Source organism: Mastomys coucha, unplaced genomic scaffold (assembly GCF_008632895.1).
Source record: "Mastomys coucha isolate ucsf_1 unplaced genomic scaffold, UCSF_Mcou_1 pScaffold2, whole genome shotgun sequence".
NCBI classification, from domain to species: Eukaryota; Metazoa; Chordata; class Mammalia; order Rodentia; family Muridae; genus Mastomys; species Mastomys coucha.
In genome coordinates, this window is record NW_022196902.1 from 1245032 (window position 1) to 1260277 (window position 15246).

Sequence of the window (15246 nt, forward strand, 5' to 3'; positions counted from 1 at the left end):
ATCCTCATTGGCTGGGTACAAACCACAGAGGACAAAGTCGATGCCCTCGGGCACACCAAAGGGCCTGTATCAGAGCAGAAGTTGGGCACTTAGAGATTTCACACCCAAATCTCTCCAAGTTCACTGCCAAAAAGGAAGATTAAAAAGATGCTTGGCTAAACACTGGAGCTGCTGTCCAGATGCTTAGAAAGCCAGCTCGGCGGCCAGGTTCTGAGAGAGAAGACTGAGAACGGTCAGAGGGAAAGTGGCAGAACCTTTCAACACCTAACAGAGACCTTGCAGGTACAGGGACCTCAAGAATTTAAGGTGCAGAATGGAGAGGGGAGGTTTCTCATGCAAGTCCCCCCCACACCCCCATGATGGAGGCACTACTTAGATGTACAGGCATTGATGGTGACAGGCGGGTTGGTACCCAGACCCCGTGAGTAACGCGTAATGCTCCACATCTGAGAGGTGAGAACGGTTTCTGACCTCTAAAACCAGAAAGAAGTCCACAAACAACTAGGAAAGGTACTAAAAAACAGACACGGGTGAAGCCGCTGGAGAAGTTAAGGTCAGAAGCTAGATGTATTTCTGCTCTTTCCTCTTTCTAGCATACAGCACACATGCGTGTGTCCACACAAACACACCGACCCACCTACAGTAAGAAAACATACCCAATCACCAAATTATGTCCCTCCCCAAAAGCTCTAGAATCTACTATTTTCCCTCCTCCTATGTACTGTAAAAATAAAGAGATTCAACTCACATACACCTGAAAGGCTGCCAAGTGGAGGCCATTTTAAGTCCTATAAACATTCAGACAAAATATATCTAGCAATATTACATTAGAGATGGAGGTATGGAGAAGTGAGGCTTTTGGTTAGAGCGCAGGTGTTTATGAACAAGGATGCATGCTGAAACAGAGACGTAGCTCAGTTGGTTGGATGTCTGTCTAGCACACAAAGCCCTCAGCTTATCACTGCACAGCACTCACGGGAGTTGGTGTTCTTTTGTAATCTCAGGAGGGTCTCTACTACAGCAAGAATATAAGGCCAATCTGGAGTTGTCTCAAACAAGCAAACAAACAAAAAGGCATTCAAAGATGATGAGGTGGGGTCTGGTTGGTCTTGACTGGAGTGCAGGGTACAAGGAGATCCGTAAAGTGGTTGTAGAAACCTGTGAAAGTCCTCATAGACAGTTAACTAAGGGGAAAGGCTCCCCCACCTGAATATGGGTGTTATCACCTAATAAGCTGAAGCCTAGATGGGCTAAGAAGGGGGAGGGGGGAAATCTCCATGGTCCAGGACTCCATGGTAAGTCTCCATTTACCAGACTGTGCTGTGAACACCATTCTCACTGCGTGCCTCTCCGTACCTCCATCTTATCTCACCTCAGTCCCCAAACCAGCAAAAGCAGGAGCCCAAACAAATCCTTTCTCTCTTAAGTTGTTTCCCCTCTGGTCCTTGTCACAATGGTAATACAACTGATACACACCAGAAGCCAAAAAAACAGGGACAACTACGTGCTCATGGCCACAGGTGAATTACGAGACCGACAAAAAATGTCAAGTCTGAGCCATTGGCAGGCTAGTCGGCAGGAGAGGGAGGAAGAGAATCTTTCAAAGAGTAATCATCTTTGAGCTGTTCTTGAATTCTTAGAATCTGAACGATACTGACCATTGCTCAGAACCACTATATGAAATATCTGCAGCGCTGGTTAAAACCAGCACCAATGAGGTCAGAACTTTCCCCCCATTTTTCCTTACACTGAAAGAAATATGTTCTCAGGCAAACAGTCTGCAGAAATCTTTAACTCCTCTAACAACAAAGAATACTAGATCTTAATGGATTAAATGACTTTTAACTATCACTTGATCTATATTCCAATTTTATAGGAAGCTATGGTCCCCACAAGGGAAAGTGGACAGCTTGTTGCTCCTTGGTCACTGGCAGCCACCAGGTGGCCTTCTGTGGCCTGGTTGTCTTTGAAATGTATGCCTTCACCTCTCTGGGTAGAGTGAAGATTAATCACTTCAATCCTATCTTTGATAGTTTCAAAGGCTTCTTTCTATCCCAAAGCCATCTTTCCATACTTTCAGACAAATGCTAATGTTCAATACCATTAAAAAAAAAAAAAAAAAAAAAAAAAAAAAAAAAAAAAAAAAAAAAACAACTCCCAAATTTGCCATTTAAGGAAAAGGCTCATTTTCACTGCTTCCTAGACATTATAAAATCTACTTACAGGCTCAGCCCCAAAGTACAGACTTACTGTACTTTGTACAGTGACAAAGTACAGTCCTTTGTTACTTTCATTCACTCTCTTCAAATTTTCATGCAAATTTTATCCTCCGGTTTGGCCGTACCCACACTTCTTGCATTTCCCCAGATCGCCTGAAGATGGCACTGTAGATTCTTCTCTCAGTGGTGATCTAGAGCGTGAAATTTTGTTTTTTAATTTTTCACAAGTTTACAACACACGGACTGGCTAGAGCCAGTGTCTAAGTGTGAGATTCCTCGGCTCACCACTGCTCAAAAGAGAAAAGTGACACCATAGGCATTGGGACAGAGCATTTGGACCTGCATGGCTGGCAGAGGCAAGCAGGAGAGTCATTATCTGCTGGCCCTATGGTGGAAGAAGTCCGCTCCAAAATAGCCGCCTCCAATCACAAATTCCTTCCAAGCCCACACTGTGTGCAGGATGTCTAAAGGATGTTTAGTCCCACCCCTATGCCAACCCCTTACCCCCCAGCACCATCACATTAAGGGAGTAAAAGGGATGGCCCCCCAGGAAGCATTACTTAGTGTCTGTTACACTGTGAAGGTATTGCATCTAAACTCTCTACAAGTCTGGGGATGTGATTTCTTGTTTACAGGTCAAGAGGTCCTGGGTTCAAATCCTGGACAAATCCATCTTATTTCTCCAGAAGTAAGCCAGAGTGAAGATGTTTTCTTCAATAACTATGGTTAAGATCCCCTATTGCTAATATGTGAACATGTCTCCTTAAGATCCCTAAACTACTTCGGCTGTTTCTAAAGACAAAATTCATTTAAGAAATTTGTAAATTAAGGAATTAAAAAAAATTGGATAAAAAACAAACAAGGAAGCATATCCGCAGAACTTACTCCATGTCTTTCCTTCGTCCAAGCATTTCCAACCATCCTTCCTTTCTCCCATCCACTGGGTACGCATTCAGACCCCAGTGAGTCAAATGCTCTCTGGGGCACAGGGAGATTGGCTAAAGGAGATAGGGGAGGCTTTGTGCTTTGGGGCTGGGGTGGAGAGGCAGGAAGAGCTGCAGAGTCAGGAGGGTGGGGTGGGAGTGGGGGGAGGCATATACACAGGTGTGGGAGACCTCCTGGAAGAGGTAGCCTTCAAGAAGTGTGGAGCCACTGTGACATTCACGCCCCGGCGATGGGGAAAGAACACAGGGCGGAAGCGAAGGAGGGCGTCCAAGAGTCTACCTTGGGCCAGTGGCACTGGATGGTGATATGAAAGGAGGAGCTGGGTGTGTATGGGAGACCAGAGCTGCAGACAAAAGCTTAATAGATATTACTCATATTATTAAAACAATGGGGACAATGGAGTATGATACAGACAGACGGGGTCTAGGGAGATGGCTCAGTGGTTAAGAGCACTGACTGCTTTTCCAGAGGTCCTGAGTTCAATTCCCAGCAACCACATGGTGGCTTACAACCATCTGTAATGGGGTCTGGATCTGTCTGAAGACAACTACAGTATACTCATATACATAAAATAAGTAAATAAATCTTAAAAAAAAAAAAAAAAGCAAACCACAATAACACAGACAAGCATTTTGGAGACCGAGTCCTGATTTTTAGGAATCAGAAAGGTGTGAGGCCAGGCAGTGATACGTGGAGAAGCTGCCCACAGAGAGAAGAGATGGGCTAGATGTTAAAACGCGTCACGTTCAGTGCACAGGCTTTACATGGGCTACCCCATTTTCTAGGGAGTTTCTTGCTTTACTGAAGACATCCTCATTAAACCGCCCACTGAAGGATGAACAAACGCAGGCCAAAATGTATTCCCCAAGCCTCTGGAGAATACAGCCTTCAAAATCAAGAATGCCAGATAGACATTTCCAAGCACAGAATGTTGTGTGCCCCCTGAAATCTCAGGGCAGGGGGCACAGAAATGCCCTACGCGATACCCAAGCCCAGCGCCTTCCAGCATCTCCTCCCTTCATTTCCCTTGCCTGTGCAAGAGGATTAGCCTACCACACCCCTGAATGTGCCTAAGAGATGAACTTCAAGGGCATACTGGAATAGACTGGCCCTGCTCTGACATAACTAACGGACCACGCTGCTCACAAGGATGTGAGATGCTATCTTTCCCATCCCAAATCTGAACATACATGGATACATGAGAATGGAGTGTTTCAGGGACACTTGAGCTGGCTGCAGGGATGTTGCGGGGACACCTTCTGGTCTGCTGACAGAAGGAAGGAGAATGACCACAGGGTGTCCAACTCATTTCTTCTGCAGCTATTTAAGCGTCCTAAGGCGCACCTGGAGAAAAACAAGCCATCTCATTTTCACGTGAGGAGACCAGCATTTAGCAAACACACAATAAATGTTGGCACTCAAAGAAAGTCCTAAACTATCCCCCACGTCAAACTTAGTGACGCATTACTAAACAAACAAATATACATGCGTACCCACACAAATGCAGTTATAACCGAATTTATAAGAAACAGCCTGTGTTATACGTTACGTGAAACCTGGACTTACAGAGACTTTTTTTTTTATGGCACCATAATCTTAAATCTCAGGATATAAAATTTCGGTGCTAGTTTTCTCCCTGCTGAATTTTGAGTCGGGGATCTTGCTGTTCTTGTCACTATCCAGCATTACCCCAGGCTGCCCAAGTGCCCTCAAAGCTAGTCACCTGCTCCTCTGGAAACAGAAAAGGGACATACTTGGGCTACAAGGTGGTAAGGTTGAGTGACAGAGGGCCTTTGCTAGGTGTATGACAGTTTGGGGCTACACTCCCAACATTAGAAAGGTAGAGGCAAGAAGGGTGCTGGGTTCAAGGCTAGCCTGGGCTATACAACTAGACTCTGTCTTAAAAACAGCTGGCTGATCTTAAAGAAAGTAATTTCCTTTTTTCATGAGCTATGTAAGTACAATTTATATTGTGCTTGATAATATATATGTATTAGATATGTATGGGATTTTTAATGTTTTTATTTATTCTTTGAGAACTTATACAAGATTTTGTCCCATTCCTTTCCCTCTGAGGATGGGGCTTACATGAGCATGGTTACCCAGTATCACTCCACTGGGCAAAAATAACTGATTTTTTTTCTCAGTGGTTATCAACTGTGATAGGTTCTTGGCTAGGGGTGGGATTTTGTGTCCACTTCTATATGGAATTTTCCTGAGACAGGGTTACATGTCCGATGGCTGGCTTCTAATTTGATATGTAGCTGAAGACTGGCTTTGAATTTCTCGTTTTTTCTGGCCCCATCTCTCAAGCACTGAGACTATAGGAAGGTGCCACCACCCCATAATCATGCCAGGCAAACAATCTACAAACTGAGCCACCACCCCTGGCCTGATGAATATTATCCTTAAGATATCAAATACATTTTTTTTTAATCTCATAAACATTCTTCTCGATGTAATAGAAATAAACATGGAGTAATATTCAGCTAATACCATCTACTCTCTACCATAAAAACTCAAGAGGTTACCCAGCTGCAGGGGCAAGACTGAAGTGAGGTCAGAGACAGAAGGACCAGAAGGAAATGCTCACTTTCGAGGATGGGAAGAAGGGAGGCTGGCGCCCCCTAGTGCTCAGTCCCTGCATAAGTCTCTTGCTTTAGACCAAACCTGGTCCTTCCTAGTGGAAGGGCTGGATTTCATACAGGTCACAGCTCAGCCAATTCTCCAAACGTGACTGAGAGTAATTCTCACAGTCTCAAAAGACATAAATATCCCGTGCAAACGACAACACCAGTCATATTTTATCAACCCAGTCAAAACACTCTCTTATTCAGACCTGTTTTGTTTTTGTTTTTTTCACTTTGGAGTCCTTTATCAGCTAGAACTTTTTTGTTGTCTTTTTTTTTTTTTTTTTTTTTTTTTTGGTATTTTCGAGACAGGGTTTCTCTGTGTAGCCCTGGCTGTCCTGGAACTCACTCTGTAGACCAGGCTGGCCTTGAACTCAGAAATCCGCCTGCCTCTGCCTCCCAAGTGCTGGGATTAAAGGCGTGTGCCACCACTGCCCGACTTTTTCTTCTTGTTGTCTTTAGTTTTGCTTGCTGGCTTTTTTGTTTTGTCTGAGACAGCATCTCACACTGTAGCCCATGTTACCTTAAAATTTACTAACGTAGCCCAGGCTGGTATCAAATTCACAGCAACCTTCAGGTCCCAGATTTCTGGGACTGTAGGCACGAGCCACCATGCTCAACTTTGGCTTGTACTTTCTGGCTTTCTGCTTAACAAAGTCACCTCCATAAACGATCAAGGCGGCTTGTGGAATGTGAAATCCAAGGCAACGAGCCCATCCCAGGATAAGAGTGACACACTATGAAGTCAAGCAGATTTGGGAAGAGGCGAATGCTGCTCCATATTCACACCTTGATGCTGCTGGATGAAGTAGCTATAATAAAATGGCTCTCACCTTACTAAGCTGTTGGGAGATGACTTGAGTGGATAAATGGAAACACCTTATTTGTTGCCTGCCACTTGGGAAGATCCTTGTAAATGACACCTACGTAAATATCCATCAGAGGCATAGGCAAACTGAAGCCTCCAGCATGTTCTACAAAGCTCACTTTTGCTGCCACAGCACACAGTACCGACATACACCCCCTACACTAGATTAAGCCATTTCTGGTCACTGAACTGTCTCAGTGCTAATTTTTTTTTCTCATGTCAAAACCTCTCCAGTATTTTGACATAGTTATTTCTTTTTCTCATTTCTAGAAGCTACTTATTATTAGAATCCCAACAAAACATACATTTGATGATGGAGTGCGATGTCAAATGTTCCTCAGTTTACTTGTGGCATGATATTTCCATTTGTTTATATCTTATTGTCAGGCGTGTGGAAGCAATGGCTCATTAGTAAGACTGCTTGCTGCTCTTCACAGGCCCACCACTCGGTCCCTAACAACTACACCAAGCAGCTGACAGCCACCACCTGTAACCCTAGCTCCGGGGAACCCTACACCTTCTTCTGGCCTCTGAGTACCAGTGTGTGTGTGTGTGTGCGCGTGCGTGCGTGCGTGCGTGCGTGTGTGTGTGTGTGTGTGTGTGTGTGTGTTTAAAATTTACTTATATCCTAATGTCTCCCAGGGCAGTATTTAGCTTGGTAAAGCACAATATATACTAATATATTTTTTAAATTAAGGCTGAGAGGCTTTTTCAATATGGATACATTTCCTAAGAAATGATTTGAATCCATTGATTATGTCACATTAACTTTCTACAAGTAATGTCAGGCTTTTCAAGTTTATGAAGTGTAATTGTCACAAAACAGTACAACCACCGTACAGGTCTGGGATGGTTAATTTTAACTGTCAGCTTGGCACAACCTAGGATCACCCAAGAATAGATAGTCTGAATGAAGAACTATCAAGATCAGGTTGACCTACGTGCTTGTTTGTGGGAGATCATCTTGATTTTACATTAACTGATATGTGAAGATTCAGCCCACTGTGCGCGGCACCATTCCCTAGGCAGAGAGCCTTACACTGTAGGAGTAAAGAAAGCTAGCTCTAGACAAGTATGCATAAACTCATTCTCCTTCTACTCTTGCATGTGATCTTGACTAGTTTTGAGTGTGTACATTGGCTCTCCTGCAATGACTGACAGCAACCTGGAATTACAAGTCAAACAAACAAACAAATAGATTCTCCCCTAAGCTGCTTTTTGTCTAGGCATTTTATCACAGCTCAGAAAAAGAATGGACAAGGTCCTGTTACCACCTGGCACAAATTCTTAGGCCAAGAGACCGCTGAAAGCACTTGGAAGACATTTGAAATCTCAGTCCATGATCTTTCACAATTGTAACTTTTCCTACCCCATCTCCTCTCCATAATTTTCTGGGTTCTAATTATCCTCAAAACCACTTTAAGGCTATTCCTTTCATGAGATATCTCAAAAGGACACTGTATTCAGAAAATAAGGAGATGATCTGCATGACCCCTAGAGCATGCCTACACATGCTAAGCGTTAACAATAAAATATGATGAAATATAGTAGCTCTTCTTCCTTGGCTTTGACTCATGTTTCTCTCAAACCTTCTTAAAATGTACTTCACCTTTTCATCTTGGTTCTCTGGCACCTCCAGGGTGGCCAACAAGTTATCCAAGCCAAAAAGCAGGGTTCCAAGCCTTCTGCATGTGAAAACCCTTCACAGAAATGCACTGAAGGGATATCCATCTTTTCATGCACCAGCTAGTAACTTGTCCTGCAAGTTAATGATTCAGGTCACTGGCAGAAACGCAAGGCTTTCACGTCTGACAAGCAGCCAAATGCCATCTATCCACAGCGGAAGTCCGGGGCCTGACTGTGTCCGGGCTACATTCTCATTAAGAGCAGAAGGATGGAGTGGACCACACTGTGCTGTGATTTCAGGTTAAGGGTTAGAGACACGCAAAACCAAATCCAGGACAGCTTTGTTTATAGCCTTATTGACACATTACCCCTCCATTCCCAGAGGCCCCTCACAGTGCCTTACTTTTCCATAGGGCCTATATTTTCCCTTTCCTTTATTTTATTTTGTCTCTTCTCCCTTCCTCTTTCTAGCTCCATTTCCCTGTCTTGGACAGATTCGAATGTAGGTAAAGGCTGCCTTAAATTTGCTGTTTAGTCTAGGGTGACCTTGAACTTCCAACCCTTCTGCCTTCACCTTCTGAATGCAAGAATAACAGGCATGTACCATCACATAGGGCTTAATACATTGCTCTGGGAGGAACCAAGGGCCTTATTCGTGTGCTGTAGGCAAGCACTCTGCCAAGTAATGAGCTACATCTCCAGTCCTCATATTTTTCTTCATTTGTAACTCAATGGTCCAGAACTAAGAAAGAAGTGACTATAAAAAGGGATACATGGAAACTAGCCTTCCTGGTAATAGTCATTGATAGTAGCGGCATATATCCCAGCATCTATGATAAATGCCTTTCCAGGTCCTCTAGATGAAGTAATCAATCTTCAGAGCAGCTTTATGACATCCTGGATGGCCCACGATATTTTAAGTAAGATCATACAGAAAGGAATCATGACCGATTAGTTTCATATAAGACGATATCAATGATGGCTTGTTGTTTGCTTGGAAGAGATAATGAAGTTCTGTGTTACTTGATGAGGGAACTACATCACAGCCCAGTACACGGCTTCCAGGAGTCCACAATCAATCAAGTAGATTTCATTAACTTGTTCTAAGGTAATAAATTAACTTGCCTCCTAACTCACTAACTTTTCTCATTTTCTTTCTTCCCGCTAGAGTCATGACTTGGGCTGGGTGCCAGCGTAGTCTGTGACATACTTCCCCAGACTCCCTTGCAGCTAAGGGAGAGCCAGTATCACCCTCACACAGGAAAGAAATGCTAGAATTTTCTGGAAGTTTTAAGAAAGTCAGTGTTTGTGTGATTAAAAGAACCATCTCCGTCTATACACCCTCTTCGTTGGCTCTCCTCCACTCTGCCTGAAACACAGGAAGCATACCTAAGTAGTCACCGGTTACCGTAAGCAAAGAAGTCACACTCTAAAGACGGTGTAGCAGAGAGGAAGTAACTCCAGCTCCATCAATCTTGGAATATCTCCCTACAGGGTCCTGGTTATAGAAGAATGCAGCTATTTGTCAATGTTGAGGTCAAATTAACCTGAGGGTATATTCGCAACAGACACAGTTGGTCAGTGAATTAAAAAACAGAGACACAAGACAGGCATGGTAATCCATACTATGTAATCTGAGTACCGGGGAGCCTGAGGCAGGAGGGTCGTGAATTGTAGCCTGAGCTACAACACAGTAAGACAGGACTCTGTCTAAACACAAAACAACCAAACGAAATGGAAAACAAAAAACAGCAGAAGACAAACTTTTACAAAGCATTGGTCTGAGTAGTTGGTATATATATATACATATATATATATATGTGTATATATATATAATATATATTATATATACATATATATTATATATATACATATATATACATATATATGTATATTTATATAAAATCATTCAGGCCCACGGGGACCCTAAAAAGAACAATCCTCTAGTCTGCAGGGGAAGGTACCAGGGCCCAGAGTGCTTATTTAAGAGACTTACCCAAGGCCAAACAACTGGTACAGTAATCCCTTGTATATGTGGGGTTTTGCTTTCTGCAGTTTCAGTTGCCCATGGGCAAATGTGATTCAAAATATTGCTATTTTTGAGTAATCTTACAAGTGAACAATTTAGAAAATTGAAATAATTTCTGGACAGGGGACTTGGGTCAGCAATAAAGCACTATCCTTATAAATAATAGACAAGAAATATTGTACTGCAGCGTATTAGAGGAGAGACAGCTGTGAACTGTTAAGCCGCAGCGCTAAGAGCTAAACTCAGCTCTTCAAAATATCCAGCCCAGTATTTTTTCAATAAAAGCTGGGATCCATGAATACAGAGGTCACAGCACCATCTTCCCCACTGTCTTCAATTGCTGGGTCCAATACTGTGAGCTCATAGTGTTAGCAATGAACATGCAATAAGGTTTGTAGATCAGCCTCTGGAACCTGAAGCCCCTTTCAAACTTTGGTCTTTGGCTTAAAAACACAGACACATCATTATCATTATCATCACCTTCAAACCATCACCACCACCACCACCACCAGCACCAGCACCAGCACCAGCACCACCAGCACCACCAGCACCAGCACCAGCAGCAGCACCACCACCACCACCATCATCATCATCATCATATCATCATGTGTGTGTGTGTGTGTGTGTGCGTGTCTGTCTGTCTGTCTGTCTGTCTGTCTGTCTGTCTGTCTATTTCCAGCATGAGCATGCAGGTACCTGTAAAGCCAGAAGAGGGCTACAGATGCCTTGGAGCTGGAGTAGTGAGCTACCTGGTTTTGCTGCTGAAAACAACTGCTAATTGCTAAGCCATCGTCCCAGTCTCAAACGCTGGCTTTTGATGACTCCTCGACAGGCACACAAATAAAGGTGGAAAGAACCGTAAAGAACCTTGAATATCCTGTTCACTGTTTACTGCACCTACTCAATCTCTCTGCCTTCATTTTACAGCTCCCTGTGAGCTCCAACTTTTATTTAGATTTTTATATCTTCAGAATTATTAGGTTTGTCTAAAGCAAAAGAAAAAGAAATTAAACAAAACAGGTTGGGGGGTTCTTTTCTCCTCAAAAAATCTACTTTTCACAAAACTAAAGGGGAATATAAGTAACTTTATATGCGCTTAAATAGTCTAATAAGAAGAAAAATAAATAAACCAAGACATATATGCAGAGCATTTGTCCTGTGTGCAGAAGGCACAGTGTGATGCCCACACTTTGTGCAAAACACAAAGGAAACAAAACAGTTAAATAGTTGCTACTTGTTTCATGTTTGCCACAAAATTATTTTTCCCTCTAATTCTGCTTGAGGAGTTTCTGAGGATGTGTAACAAAGATGCGGTCCAAAAAAAAAAAAAAGAAGAAGAAGAAGGGTTTCCCAGCAAGGAAGTCTGGGACGGAGCTTGGCTGAACACACAGAGAGGCTACCTCTGCATTAGAGCAAGTGGCCATCAGGCAGGCCTGGAAAACCAGTGCGCAAATGTCCTGCTACTCTTCTTGGCCCCCGGGAACTCTGGGTAATGCATCCCAGGTGAGGTGAGCTAGGTTTCCCCGACAAAGCTATTACACCCTACAGAGAAAACAGGCCTCAAGAGGCCATCTTTACCAGGTTTGGCCTCAGGGTGGGGAGGAGCGAGGATGAGAGGAAGAGAAAGAGACTCCATTCAATTATCTCCCCCTGTCGTTTCCATGGTAATGGCTCCGGAAGCGGGTCAGAACTTTCTCAGTGGAAACAAACAGCAGCTCCCATTCACCAGCACCCAGGCCTGCTGGCCACACTGGCTGCTTGTGCGGGCTTGTCCCAGGCAGGGACAGAGGGTTAAGGAGCCTTTCTTCTGTCACCTGCTCTGGGGACAGAAGGGGATGGGGGGCTGGTGAGACTGCCTCTGAAGGTCAAAGCCAGAGAGAACTCTGAGTAGAATGACCCTTCCTCTCCTTGCTAGAGGCCCTCCTGGACACCACTGTGGGAGCCTCCTGCCTGCCCTACTTCTAGCCCGAAGCACAAACAAAGTGGTGACCTGAATCTGAGTCCCTTCCATGGTGACTGCTGGCCGAGCCACTTGAGCTTTGTTTTCTCCCTGAACACTTGACATTCTTTGACAGAGACAGGTGATGCCATATCTGGACGAACATTCTAAACACAATGGAAATGAGGCCCTCGGCTTTCCTGTCTCGTCATATCTTATTTTGAAATTCCTCGGCATTATTGTCGTCACACCCTCGCCGTCCTCCTGAGTGAAAACCCACTGGGCAGGTCACAGCCTCCCTCTTATCTTATCCACAGGCTGCTTCTACCTCACCTTTGGGTGGCTTGGCATCCCACTCACTTCACAGTCAGGGGTTTTATCCAAAGCAAGCACACCAGCACCTGCTAGACAAGACCGGGATGCCAGAAACCTCTGCCAGGCTTATCATGAACACAGGATCTCCCAGCACCTGATGACTGGCCCCCTAATTTCCGCCTGTGTTTGAGAGACAGAGCCCTAACATCTGGCTGAGGCTAAGACTCGTAAAACCCAGCTGACTGCCTAGCACTCTACTGTAACACTCCAGTCCAACAGGCCAAGGGTTGTCTTTTCTACCACTTCAGATGTTTCTCCAGGTGTGGATAGGGGTGGAAGAACATGCCAATCAAATACAGACAGACGGGATAGTACTAGCTGGGTCCTTTTTCATTCCTCTCCCACCCCCATCTTTCTACTCCCCACGCATCTGAGTGGGATGAGAAGAATTTCAGTCAAGGACAGAATGCTGAACAACCCAAACCCAAGTAACCAGACCACTCCTAAGAGTGTCCTGTCTGTCTGGTTTCATCTGGACAAGGTTGTTTATTCCCAGCTCGGAGGCACTCCTTCAAGACCTAGTGACAGAATGAGCCAGTGGGTTAAAGCATTAGGGCTTCGATCACAGATTTTCAGGCTTCCTGCCACTGACTCAGGCTGCACTGAAGCCATGGGACATCCACCTCTCACCAATGATGGTCCTTTCCACACTGTGGGCCTCCTGGGTTACCTTCTGAAGGTCCGGCCACCAAGAGACAGATGGGAGTGCATAGCCTTCTACCATGCCACTTTCTCCAAACAGCCTTGTTGGCCCAGGATTTGTTGGCTTGGAATTCAGTTCCTCTCTATTCTGCTAAGAAACCCTGTAGGAGCTTTTCAGCTCCCTCCTTTCGAATCCGACATGGAGTATGCTCGCACAGGTCTACTGCATCACAGCTCCTAGAATTCTCTTCTCTTCTGGTGTGGGCCACAATGGCATTTTCTGTGAGGTGCAGATAGCGGAGGTGGAGGGAGCCACTTTCTCTCTGCCCTTCAAGGTCAGTGCAGACAAGGAGACCAGCCAAGAGCTAGCAGGTGTCATTGCTGCTCCCTTGGGATTTGGGCAGCATGGGACAGCAACTGGCCTGTGTCACTCATATTCCTGCTGACTTACGGACTCGAGGCGTGCTGACTGGGGGTGGGGTGGGGGGAAAGATATCAAAAACTCCCGCAGTCCTCTTCAGGGATGGATTTAAAGTTCTCTGAGGGATGCTGAGAGATGCCATGGACGCACACCCATGCTGGCTGGCTGGCTGCAGTCTGTCTTGTGTCTTCCACTTTACATGCATCGTTTTTAAAAACCACACTACTGTTCAGCTAACTGCAAGCTATGCCATCTGACAGAGGAGGAACAGCCTTACCCCAGATTGTAGAACCAGCTCCTACAAACGCATGAGGTCAAATCTCAGAAGAACATACATTGTGGGCATGTTGCTTCACTGAGGCCCTAAGTTATACAGCCTTTAATGCCCATGTCTCTATCCTTCCTCCCCTGGTTCCTCTTTCCCATGATGCTTTGCATGCTGCCTATCATTATCGTTTGTTTCTATTTTCCTAACACCGGGATCTAGTAGGCTTGTGCATAAGCCAGAAATGGTGGAAGTGTTTATTAAATTAAGTCTTATTAGCTGCCTAGCCCATCATGGGTCTTTCCAAAGATTATTACTCTTTTATTCTCCAAGAGGTAAGGCCTTGCTGCCTGCAGACAAATGGGCCTGAATAGGAGATTTTGATCTTCTTAGGCCAAGTCTCACGGTCTTAGCAATCACTTAACCTTTCTGTACCTAGGTCTCCTTAACTATAAACTCATCCAAATTATAGATTAGTTAGTAGGATTAAAAAAGATATACAGGATGGAGGTGGGGTGCTAGAGAGATGGCTCAGCAGTTAAGAGCACTGACTGCTCTTGCCAAGGACCTGGGTTTGGTTCTCAGCACACACACAGTGGCTCACAACCATCTGTGACTTCAATTCTAGGGGATCCTATGCCCTCTTTGGGACCACCACAAGCACTAGGAAAAGTGTGCTGTGTACTTACACATATACAAGTAAAACACTCATGCACATAAAAAAAATCTAAAAAATAAATAAATAAATAAATAAATAACAGATACACATGGATCACTTGGTAAGTTCCAAGTCAAGTCCCCCTTACTCCGCCTGTAGCCTGCGTATAGATGGGAACTTTTTTCCCTTCCTTCAGCACTGACCCAACATTCTCTTTACTTCTTTGGCATGGGGACGGGCAGCAACCACCTCTATGTGTTTAACATCCTTGGCTGCAGTGTCTGTTCCCCTCAATGGCAGCCCACAGCCTGCCACCTCGCAGGAAGCAACCGGGGCACGTGGCCTCCAGCTGGGGTTAGGCCAGCTGGAGCTCGCTGATCAGAGGGAATGAAGAGCAACAGCCTTCTAGTCGGGAACAGCTGAGGCAGGGAACATTAGTACAGCTGCTGTCCACCCCCTCACCCCCCCCCCAGTCTCTGCACTCAGGAATGTCGAGCCCCTCAAATATGCCACGCGATGGTGTGCACGCGTGTGGACACAGAGAAACGCACAAACACAGGCTTCAGCACGCTGAGCACATTGGGCTCCAGGAAAATGGCTCTTGTGTCTTCCCTTCTCCTCCAACTTGT

General features: G+C 44.8%; 1 protein-coding gene across 5 annotated transcripts in view; it reads right to left on the minus strand.

Moving 5' to 3' along the window:
• Positions 1-15246, minus strand: part of Sash1 (SAM and SH3 domain containing 1) — a 314087-nt gene that overhangs the window by 67732 nt on the left and 231109 nt on the right. The window lies entirely within an intron of this gene.